The sequence below is a fragment of the Bubalus bubalis genome, chromosome 16 (genome assembly GCF_019923935.1).
Source record: "Bubalus bubalis isolate 160015118507 breed Murrah chromosome 16, NDDB_SH_1, whole genome shotgun sequence".
Taxonomy (NCBI): domain Eukaryota; kingdom Metazoa; phylum Chordata; class Mammalia; order Artiodactyla; family Bovidae; genus Bubalus; species Bubalus bubalis.
This window is the reverse complement of record NC_059172.1, coordinates 36,563,566-36,576,532: the sequence shown is the minus strand read 5'-3', so window position 1 is coordinate 36,576,532 and position 12,967 is coordinate 36,563,566. Positions and strand designations below refer to the sequence as shown.

At 38.7% G+C, this 12,967-nt stretch overlaps 1 pseudogene; it reads left to right on the top strand.

Annotated features, from left to right (window-relative positions):
• Positions 1-9,795: 9,795 nt before the first annotated feature.
• Positions 9,796-10,748, top strand: LOC102407458 (annotated as a pseudogene).
• The last annotated feature ends 2,219 nt before the right edge of the window (positions 10,749-12,967 follow it).

Genomic DNA, 12,967 nt, shown 5'->3' with positions numbered 1-12,967 from the left:
AAAATTCTGTCCTGGATCTTTTTAAACTCTTTCCTCTGTAACTACAGGTCTGAAATTATATTCCTCATTCATATTTTTTTTAATCTTACACTCACTCTATCCACTTTCCTTTCAGAAGCATTTTCATCTTTTAAGTGAATGTGTACTTATATATTAAAGTAAATCCATAAAGACACAGAAATGAGCTGATTTTGAAAACAAGCTTAGATATCAATTCAACCACAGTTTCTAAGATAAGTAGGGATACCATGATCCTCATAGCACACTGTCTAGGCTTCAAAAAGAAGCCTTCAGCCATTCAGTTCTATTCTAAAGATCTTCTAGAACCTCAATATTTTCCATTATAATTTCCATTATTTCCCTTCTCCCCAGTACTCACTGGTTACCTCATTCAAAGCAACTTCTTACTGCAGCAGTGGGATCATATTGATGAACTGTGGTAGAAGGAGATGCCATAAATAGTGAGCCAACTGATCTGAGAGACCTTGGAACTTTGTCAGACACATGCCATGCAACAGCCCTCATGGGTTTGTTACTTACCAAGAAGGAAGTTGCAGTAAATGCTCTTCTTTGGAATTTTTTTTCTTCTTATTCTCAACCACTTATATTTTTATTTCTCATATTCTCAGCTTGTGATTTAAGTCATAATTTACTATTTTTGTTGTTTTTACCATCCTAATTCTATCTTGTTCCAAATAGATAAGAACACTATTGCCCATCAGGGAAAAAAAAAAAAAAAAACTTGGTATATAAAAACCACTATCAGAGCCTCCTGAGACGCCAGTTCTTTCAGTTCTGTGAAACTGGCTTCCACATCCACTACATCTAGCCTTGTGTCTCAACTCCTTTTCTGTTTTAGATAAAATGAGACAAACTCCTTCTGCAATAAACTATACCAAAGAGAGTTTTAACCAGCAAGCTGAAAATAAATAAAGAAACCACACAGAAACCTGTGAGATAGAATGTGAAAAAATAAAAAGAATCTTAAGAATCTGGGACTGACTATAGTCAGAGCAAGAAAAACACCAGGCCCTTTTCTTCTGATGTTCCCGACTTTAGATTTATCCCAACTTTTAAATCCTGAAAAATTTCTTCCTCACAAAGACTGGCTGTTTCAAAAGTTATAAATCACCCTCAATGAACCCTTCATTAACTTTAAAGATCATGGTTCATCCAGGTAGCCAGAGATTCTCATTATTAACAAACATCATTTTACAAGCATTGGACATGCCTCCACTCCCAGTCTTGGGTCTCCTTAAATCATGGCCCTGGGCAGGTGCTATAAGGTAAGCATGCTTCTGCTGCTGCTGGTAAGTCGCTTCAGTCGTGTCCGACTCTGTGCGACCCCATAGACGGCAGCCCACCAGGCTCCCATGTCCCTGGCATTCTCCAGGCAAGAACACTGCAGTGGGTTGCCATTTCCTTCTCCAGTGCATGAAAGTGAAAAGTAAAAGTGAAGTCACACAGTCATATCCAACTCTTAGCGACCCCTTGGACTGCAGCCTACCAGGCTCCTCCATCCATGGGCGTTTCCAGGCAAGAGTACTGGAGTGGGGTGCCATCGCCTTCTCTGAAGGTAAGCATATATGGCAGGAAAATAATCACAGGTCCTTTGGACTAGGAGTGAGACTAGTATGATATCTGAAACTCACAGGACCCCTTCAGAATCCATCAAGCAGTCACCTACTGTCCAATATTGGACACCAGGTCCTCATTACCTCCTTTATTCTACAGCCACAGACTTACAGGCATCCCATAAGGCAGACTGTCCGTCTTTGATCTAGGTTCCAATGTTGACTCAGAGCCTGGTTCTATAGTTTTCTCTATCCCAGGAGAACTAAAACCCAAGAGAATTTGGGAATACAGAAAAGTATCTGTGGTCTTCTGAGTTTTTGATCCTTTTATTAAGGCCAAGAAAGACCCACTGAATGAATAAATAGGCTTATGGGAAGGTCATACTTCTTAGACAACCCTGGGGAATTAACAACAACTGTATTAGCGGCAGCAACCCATACATAGACTGCCCTGAAAGATACAAAAAATCATAAAAATATAGGATGTTGTCAAGGTTTCCATTTATTAAATGCATGAGCTGTTGTTAGAGTTGGAAGGTCTATTTTTTAGTGTTGAATGAACATAATTCTTAGGAATTTGCTGTCTCTCAAGAAACATTAAAAAAATCCATGGAGGGGTAGAGCAATCAAATATTTCTAAGACTTTTTTCTTATTAAAGATGAGTCAAATATATTAATAGGTACTTCGGCAAACTTTGGGGGATGGTGAAGGACAGGGAGGCCTGGAGTGTTGCAGTCCATGGGGTCACAAAGAGTCAGATATGAATGGGTGACTGAACAACAGCAACATGTAAAGCAATATATGGGCCTTCCCTGGTGGCTCAGATGGTATAGAATCTGCCTGGAGTGCAGAAGACCTGGGTTCAGTCCTTGGTTGGGGAAGATTCCCTGGAGAAGGGAATGGCTACCCACTCCAGTATTCTTGCCTGAGAAATCCCATGAACAAAGGAGCCTGATGGGCTACAGTACATGGGATCACAAAGAGGCAGACATGACTGAGCTACTAATCCTTTCACTTTCAAAGCAATATACACTCCTCAAACCCTGCTAACTGTTTAGTTTAGGAAGGGAGATATATATGTGGGGGGAAATTATCCTTTAATATCAGCTGCTATTGCCATAGTACTTAGCAAGTTTAAAACATATTTCTGATGTATCAATACTTTTAAAAACACAATGACTCCTGATATTATTATGTTTCCAGTGACTAGATGAGGGCATTGAAGTCCTGAAAGTTCATCTGCACATATAGTAACAAACTGAGCTAAAAGTTGAATGTAGGTTTGCCTTTGTCCAATCCATGCTCTTCTTAGATAACATTGTCATTAAAAATTTAGAGTGATCAAGCAAAAAAAGTGCTTTTGCAACAGAACAAAAATCATTAATTTAAAGTCAGAAACTGTCTAGGCATAGCTTATTATCTCTATATGAAAATGAAAGATACTATGCAAATGATATTGGAGTGTATGGATTATGCTTACAATCTATGGCAGAGATCCAATACCCCATCATGCACCCATCTCAACCAGAATTGCAATATTAAAAAGAAAGACTCCAATTTGAAAGGAGTGGGATAAAAAATGTGATAATAGATCTATCAGATCTATCTATATTTCTCTCTATAGTATCACCCTGGTATAATCAGACAGAGGTTGTTTCTGGCTTGTGCATAACTCCACCCTTGGTTCTTTCTGATGTCCACCTGTGGTTTGCCCTCAGTAATCCAATATACCTCAGCAACACAATAGATAATGCAAGTTCATGATTAACGATTTAGCCAACATGAATTCATGGTTTTAGGGAACTGAAAGGGCAACAAGATCTATAGTTCATCCATACAATGAAATTCTTAAAGAACTATGGCATTTACAGTTTTAACTGTGTTGCTCATTTTTCTTTTGAGGGCTTCCCAGGTGGTACTAGTGGTAAAGAACCTGCCTGCCAATGCAGGAGACTTAAAAGACACGTGTTTCATCCCTGAGACAGGAAGATTCCCTGGAGGAGAGCATGGAAACCCACTCCAGTATTCTTGCCTGGAGAATCCCATGGACAGAGGAGATTGGCAGGCTACATTTCACAGGGTCACAAAGACGTAGACACAACGAAAGTGACTTAGAACACGTGCATGCACATTTCCTTTCTCTCATGGTGGGCGATATGAAATCAGCAAGGGAAATGGCATGTTACAGCAAAGAACACAAACAGATAGTTCTTAGACCAGAAGAAGAAAAAAACTAGAGCTTAAACACTATAAAAAATCTTCACATGCATTGATTTGGACAATAAACAATATAGAAATACTTCTTCTCTACCCATTATTCTAAATGCTCATTGAGAAGTAACTATGCCTCATGTTGGATTTTGCATTACATTTTTAATCAAACAATAAAACTCTTTATCTTGACAGAGCCCTACACCAATTAAATATACTTTCCTATGACCTTCTCTATCCTAGGAGAGGCCCTGATGAAACCATTGCTATAAGGTTTATACTAGCCTCCAGAGAGAACCAGAAATTCCCTGAACAGTAAAATTCTTCTGTATAGTAAGGTCAGATACAAGGATAATCTGCTTGGCCAGTGCCCTGCTGGCACTGAACACAGCCAGAAATGAGATAAGGCTGTTGAGAAGGCAGATTAGGTTTAATTAGGGACAGAGAAAGCTCTGAATCTACAATGTCTTATCTTCTTGATAATTGAGTCCAAATATCCCTTCATATTGTGCCTTTAGTACATATGTATTTGGGTAAAGTACAGAAGCAAGCAGAACGCTTTTCTTAGCACAATGGAGGTCCTCACAGAAGACTTCCATCAAATTTCAAACTTCCAAGGAGGCTTTACAGTGAAAGTCTAGGTATGTTGAACTTCTAAAAAGGTAGGTCAAATACTAAGGAATTTTAAAATATTGGTGTATATTTTCTTTCCTGTTGTTTGTTTGTTTACTTCTATAGTAAAGTCATGTGGATTAATTTCCCAGGGAAGAGTATAGTATATGTCCCTTAGAACGAAGCATAGGGACAGAGTGGTTACTAGATGCTGCTGCTGCTAAGTTGCTTCAGTCATGTCCAACTCTGTGCAACCCCATAGACGGCAGCCCACCAGGCTCCTCCATCCATGGGATTTTCCAGGCAAGAGTACTGGAGTGGGGTGCCATTGCCTTTTCCAGTGGTTACTGGATACGGAAATGTTTATCAGATACAAAAAAAAATAAATAAATAAAATAAAAGCCCTTCCTGCAAGCAGTGATGGTGTGAAGTTTAGTAAGAAATGAAATATGGAAGAAGGTGAAGCCCAGCGCTCTCCTCTTATCTAGTCTTCATTCATGGAGTTGGTGAACATGCTGATAACACCTAAAATATGCAAAGGGAGGCACTAAATATAAATGGTTCAGTTTCAAATAAGAAATTTGAAATAAAATTGATTTGCAGGCAGCATTGTGTTGACCCAGAACATTGCCTTAGACTATAAGTGGCATGTGGTATGTCTAGCTACAGTATCTGGAAAGGCATCTGCTGAATTTCCAACTTCCATAAGCTGTCCATGTGAAGCAGGGACCCTTATGTGTCTCACTGAAGGTGGTTGAAAAGAGCTGTGAGTACTGCTCTAAACTTGTTAGGTGAGTGCCAAGATGAGAAGAATGGTCTTTTTTTTTTTTTTTTAAGAATGGTCTTAAAATCAAGTTCTATTAGCAGTATAGTTAATACTTGGCCCTTCATTGAAATCATTAGCAAGTCAGTAAAGCTATAAAACCAAGGCAATGAGTGGATTGATGACACTAATGTTTTTGGTGTGTTTTTATACTTAGACAAAAGATACAAGCTACAGAAAATTCAGCAGTGGGTACATTTCAGGATCCAAGAAAGTATAAGCTGTCATGACACTGCTTTATGTTGATTTTTCCTTTCAGTCTAGTGAAATTTTTAGAAGGAAAATGTTTCAATATAAGGATTCAATTTTGAGTTGATTCAGGATACTCATACAAGAATGTTTAAGTTTAACACAGGCTTTCTTTAACTCAAAAGACATGATCTACCCTTAAGCGGGAGATTATGTCCATGGGATTTGCCAGGCAAGAATACATGTAGAAAGCATGGATTAACTTTTACTATCAATACTAATAAAAGTTCTGAACATAAAAGTTACTTATAAAATCAGTACACTGTGTTGGAATATAGTTTTATAACTGTTAGAAACTCCTTTCTTTTCATGATATAAACCCAGAAGTTCTAATTTTAAAAAATACTAAAGATATATGAAAATTCATGTTTGGCTCAAGGCAACACAGATAATATGTTAATTTGAAAGATGTAATTCTCAGATGTAATATATTGCCAACATGTCCATCACATGATGGATTGACTGTCGAAGTATATAAAGTTATTTTTCAAATCAAAATCAACTTAATATGTAAACTGAATAAGAATGGGACTTCTCTGGCAGTCGAGTGGTTATGACTCTGCACTTCCACTACAGGGGGTGTGGGTTCAATCCCTGGTCTGGGAACGAAGATCCCGCAGGCTCCACATCATGGGAAAAAACAAAACATAGGTAATAAAATTAAACATACTGGGTTTAATATAAACAAGGTTGGCTCTTCACCTTCCCCTTTCTCTTTTGTTTCCCTTTCCTTCCCTTCCTTTTATTTCTCATCCTGAATGATTATGTCCTATAATTGTTGGTTGAAGCACAGATGTAGACATCTTCACTGTGTATGGGGTGGGGAGTGGGTATGGCTAATGTGCCTAAAGAGGGTGCTTGGTTCTGACAGCTGTAAGGAGGGTGGTTTGTGAGGGATAGACCAGCATGGGATGTCAGAGCAAGAGAGAATGATAATGATGTTCAGATGCGAGTGGAAGGGAGGGTATCAGCCCAGCAGGAAGTTGGATTCTAAATGTAGTCCAAGTGATGAGCACCAGAGCCTGAGAAAAGTGGGAAGGGTATATACCTGCGAGAGGTGACCCAAAATGAAATGTGGACCTGTGTGAGCTAAGAAGGATGTTCTCACATTGGGACATGTCAGTCTGCCACGAAGTGCTGGAACCCAAGTTGGGTGAGGAGTCCTCTGCGTGATAGGGGGAGCCGTACACAGGATGTCAGAGCCCATCTTGAGTGAGGAGGAAATCTGTACTGGAGAAAGTACAGTGTTACCAAATATAACTCTCCACTATATACAGTAGTTCAGACTCAGTATTAGTCCACTGTCTGTATTTAATTTGACATGCAGAATACAGTTATAACTATTTTAATATCCATGTCTGCTATTGCTAGTAGTGTGCATGTATGCCCAGTTGCTAAGTCATGTCTGACTCTTTGTGACCCCATGAATTGCAGCCTTCCAGGCTCCTCTGCCCAATGGGATGTTCCAGCCAAGAATACTGGACTGGGGTGCCATTTCCTTCTCCACTTGCTAATAGTATATATCTTTGCATATGTTTAAATGAGAAGCTTACAATTAGAGTTGACTCATTGGAAAAGACTCTGATGCTGGGAGGGATTGGGGGCAGGAGGAAAAGGGGACGACAGAGGATGAGATGGCTGAATGGCATCACCAACTCAATGGACATGAGTTTGAATGAACTCCAGGAGATGGTGATGAACAGGGAGGCCTGGCGTGCTGCAATTCATGGGGTCGCAGAGAGTCGGACACGACTGAGCGACTGACTTGAACTGAAGTGAACTGAAGAGAGTCTCACATCTTAGTGCTGTGAGATGCAGTGTGCTGAATGACTGTGTGTGGATAGTGTCTGTGGTATGATTGACATCCTACTCTCTTATGAACCATGGCTTTCTTCTTCTCTTTTTTAAACATGACCACAATACTGGATGCTTGGGGCTGGTGCACTGGGACGACCCAGAGGGATGGAATGGGGAGGGAGGAGGGAGGAGGGTTCAGGATGGGGAACACATGTATACCTGTGGCGGATTCATTTTGATATTTGGCAAAACTAATACAGTTATGTAAAGTTTAAAAATAAAATAAAATTTAAAAAATAAATAAATAAACATGAGTGACTCTGACACTTCATGTAGTCTTAAAAAATTATATAAAAATTAAACTTCTAAGTCCCTAAGAAGTCAACTTCTCTACTAGGGTTCTCTTTATGATTGACTCAGTCCCTGTCTGAAAACATACACTTTGTAGAACACTCTTTACTAAGCATACTAAGAGAGAATGTAGTAGAATATAGAAGACATCATTGTTAAGAATACATGAATGGGTGACTGACTGTAGGCTGGATGGCTGACCGTATAAGTATAGGTCTTGATACATCAATGGATGGAAATGTATACATTGTGATTCATCTTGGGTCTGCTCTTCAAAGATATATTTACATCTATAAAAATATAATTTTGTTTGTTTACATCTACATGATTTTAAAACAGCACTATAGTACTAATTTTTCCCGAGGACAAAAACAGAATATTGTTTTATCCCAATCCACCCTGTCTCTCATTTTCTTCCAGAAGGAATCCTTCATTAATTTTTTAAAAATTTTGTTTCTAATACAATTATGTAAAGTTTAAAAATAAAATAAAATTAAAAAAAAAATAAAAACAGGTTCAGTAAGAACCCCAAACCCTAAAAAAAAAATAAATAAATAAAAATTTTGTTTCTGGTGTTTTATTTTTGGCTACACTTTTAAATAATATGATTTTATTAAAGAGTGTGTATTGATTTCATATTTTTCCAGATAAGGTCAGTCATATTAGCTCCCTTACATTCTCTCCCATACCCAAATGTAGTTACCTCACTATTTTGCTGATGCTTCCAAATTTAAACAAAACACTTAAATATAACTGCATTTAAGCAATCATATAATGTTTCTACTTATTTTTGGAGGATAAACACACAAATATTAATACCATTTCCTCCAGTTATGCCATGTTTAAGATATTTATTGAAATGTGGATATTTATTATTTCCTAATATATGAGGAGGGCATGGCAACCCACTCCATTATTCTTGCCTGGCAGGCTATGGTCCACGGGGTCGCAGAGTCAGACATGACCGAACAACTAAGCACATATACACAATATATTATATATGTGTTTTTAAATACAGGTATTTCAGATTTTATTCAAGAAATTATTTGTTAATATTTGATACTATTCTAGCACCAGTTTAAAAGTAATGACAATACTCATTTTGATGAGTTTATCACTCTCTCATATTTTGAAAAATCAACATATCATTTTAAAAGAACATGTCAAATAACCTAGAAATTAATTGTGAAAATGAACAGTATCACTTGAAGTATTTATTTAAATAGCTTGAGGTTTATGTGGTTTATTGAAATATCTTATGCTTTATTTCTGCAGGTATAATTCAGGAAAAATGTCCAGGTTTCAAGATGCTTCAATATTTTTTCTGTGTGTGGCCATGCTGCATGGCATCTGGGATCCAAATTCTTCCACCAGAGATTATATATGCACCCCTTGCAGTGGACACATAGAATCTTAACCACTGGACCTCCGGGGGAGTCCCCAGATGCCTGAATATTAATAGGTGTGACATAGATGTGGGGTGGAGAAGGCAATGGCACCCCACTCCAATACTCTTGCCTGGAAAATCCCATGGACGGAGGAGCCTGGTAGGCTGCAGTCCATGGGGTCACACAGAGTTGGACATGACTGAGCGACTTCACTTTCACTTTTCACTTTCATGCATTGGAGAAGGAAATGGCAACCCACTCCAGTGTTCTTGCCTGGAGAATCCCAGGGATGGGGGAGCCTGGTGGGCTGCCGTCTATGGGGTCGCACAGAGTCAGACATGACTGAAGCAACTTAGCAGCAGCAGCAGATGTGGGGAAAGTGCAGAAACTTCTTTCAGAGTCATCTTAGCCAAAGTAAATAAATTCAACATAAGGGGATATATTAAGAAACAGAATCCAAGAATGAAATTTTTCTAAGCATTGGGATAAATATAGAAAATAATATTCTTAATTTTCATTGCCACTTAATCAATGACTGAAGCTTTCTATACTGAAATAATTCTAGTAGACCTTGCATTTTAATAGCAGTTATTCATTGTCCTAACTCTGAGTAGTTATTCAGATAGAGTTGAAAACATTCTAAGGATCCATTCCTTGATATAAAGATGGCTAGAATTAATTCTGCCCCACAAGAGTTAGATGCATTATATTCTATCTTAAAAATCTGTGTTTTTCTCCCAGTAGAAAATTTAGAAACTGACTTGGGCTGTGTCCCCCAAAAATGTCTTTATGGAGCTTATAAACAGTAGCTGGTTCCAGCCACCCGCTCTCCTTTTAACAGGCATCCCTGGACTGGAAGCTGTGCAAATATGGATTTCTATCCCACTGTGTATCATGTACCTAATTGCCCTGCTAGGACACAGCACTATCCTCTTCATTATCAAAACCACCTCCAGCCTTCACGAACCTCAGTACATCTTCCTGTCTATGCTGGCAGCCACAGATGTGGGTCTGTCTTTATCAACTCTGCCTACAGTACTCAGTGTCTTCCTCCTGAATCACAGAGAGATTGAGTTCCACTCCTGCCTAACGCAGATGTTCTTTATCCACACCTTCTTCTCCATGGAGTCAGCCATCCTGCTGGCCATGGCCTTTGATAGATTTATTGCTATTCATAACCCACTGCACTACACAGTAGTCTTAACCCATTCTCGGATTATGGGGATGGGGCTTGCAGCCATGATTAGGGGAGTGGTGTTGATGGTACCTTTGCCAATTCTGCTCAAGTGATTGCCCTTCTGCAAGGATGTCATTCTATCACATTGTTATTGCTACCACCCTGATGTTATGAAGCTGGCTTGTGGCCCTGTCACAGTCAACATCATTTATGGGTTGTCCTTTGTGCTGTGCTCCTTTGGAGTTGACTCTATGTTCATTGTCATTTCATACAGCCTAATTTTGAAAACAGTGCTGGGTATTGCCTCCAAAGATGGTCAGCTCAGGGCACTTAATACTTGTGTTTCCCACATTTTCACTGCCTGCATCTTTTACGTGCCACTCATTGTGCTGGCTCTAATTCATAGTTTGGTACATTCACATCTCCTCTTCTTCATGTCACCATGGCCAACCTCTTCCTCTTTCTGACTCCTGTTCTTAACCCCTTGGTTTATAGTCTAAAAACAAAACAAATATGGTTCTCAGTGCACAAGATATTCAAGAGCAGGAAAAACTTGCTCACATAATCAAATATGAGTTATATTAAAAAGCTAAACTGATAAAAACAGAGAGTCGAATGGTACTTGGCAGGGACTAGGGAGATGAGGAAATAGGAAAACTTTGGTCAGAGTGCACAAATTTCTAGTTATGAAATGAGTAAATTCTGGTTATCTAATGTATAACATGGTGACTATAGTTAACAATAATGCATTATATACTTGAAAATTGCTTAGAATACATTTTAAGAGTTCCCACCACAAAAAGGAAGTGATAATTATGTAACTGTGTAGATTACAGCAAATTGTAGAAAATTCTTCAAGAGATAGGAATACCAGACCACCTGACCTGCCTCCTGAGAAATCTGTATGCAGGGCAAGAAGCAACAGTTAGAAGTGGACATGGAACAGACAGGTTCCAAATTGAGAAAGGAGTACATCAAGGATGTATATTGTCACCCTGATTATTTAACTTATATGCAGAGTACATCATGAGAAATGCTGGCTGGATGAAGCACAAGCTGGAATGAAGATCACCGGGAGAAATATCAATGGCCTCAGATATGCAGATGACACCACACTTATGGCAGAAAGCGAATAAGAACTAAAGAGCCTCTTGATGAAAGTGAAAGTGGAGAGAGAAAAAGTTGGCTTAAAACTCAACATTCAGAAAACTAAGATCATGGCATCTGATCCCATCACTTCATGGGAAATAGATGGGGAAACAGTGACAGACTTTATTGTTGGGGGCTCCAAAATCACTGCAGAAGGTGGCTGAAGCCATTAAATTAAAAGACACTTGTTCCTTGGAAGAAAAGTTATGACCAACCTAGACAGCATATTAAAAAGCAGAGACATCACTTTTCCAACAAAGGTCCATCTAGTCAAAGCTATGGTTTATCCAGTAGTCATGTATGGATGGAGAATTGGACTATAAAGAAAGCTGAGAGCTGAAGAATTGATGCTTTTTGACTATTGTGTTGGAGAAGACTCTTGAGAGTCCCTTGGACTACAGGGAGATCCAACCAGTTCATCCTAAAGGAAATCAATCCTGGATATTCATTTGAAGGACTGATACTGAAACTGAAACTCCAGTACTTTGGCCACTTGATGTGAAGAACTGACTCATTTGAAAAGATTCTGATGCTGGGAAAGAGTAAAGGCAGGAGGAGAAGAGGACAACAGAGAATGAGATGGTTGGAAGTCATCACCTACTCAATGGACACGAGTTTGAGTAAACTCCAGGAGTTGGTGATGGATGGGGAGGCCTGGTATGCTGCAGTCCATGGGGTCACAAAGAGTCGAGCACTACTGGGTGACTGAACTGACTGAATTATGTGACACAATGGCGGTATTAACTAACTCTACTATGTAATAATTTTGCAATATATAAGTTTATCAAATACATACATTATATGCCTTATACTTGCAGAATGTTATATGTCAATTATAGTTCAATAAGACCAGGGAAATTTGTTTTGTGATTTTCAAAAAGAAGAAAAAAATAAGAAGCCTAAACAATAGAGTCAAGGGCACAATTGGCAGACAGCAACAGAGTCATAATAAAGTTCATGCTTCTCCAACAACAAAAATGGATATATTCAAATACAAATTTTATATAAAATAAATTATAAAATACAGATAAAGTCAATGTCCAAATATGAGGCAGACAAAAATATGTCATACTGTTGGAGTGCAAGATAAAGAGATGATTTCACTGGCACTTTAAAAACTTTCCTTCAAATTGCACAGTAATTGTGATATAAGATCCTCATAGAAGATAATTAATCCCTAGATAAACCTGATTTAGCTCTATCTAAAAATAATAATGATGTAAAGGTTGAAGTAATCTAGAGATTAAAATGGAGCAAAATTCATGATAAAATAGATTAGAATTGACATATACTGTGAGGTAAGGGCCTTGGAGAAATTCTTGATGAAATAATAATTGTTTGCCAGGCAAGCAAATATGCCTAATTAAGTGCATGCTAAGTCGCTCAATTGCAATCCTCTGGACTGTAGCCCGCCAGGCTCGTCTGTCCATGGGATTCTCCAGGCAAGAATACTGTAGTGGGTTGCCATGCCCATCCCCAGGGGATCTTCCCAACCCAGGGATTGAACTCCTGTCTCCTGCACTGCAGGCAGATTCTTTACCATAAGCCACCAGGAAAGACCCTAGTTAAGTGATACTTATACTGTTCTAAGAAACAACCGGATGTCTTATTGTTTCGTGTCAAGAATACTACTCT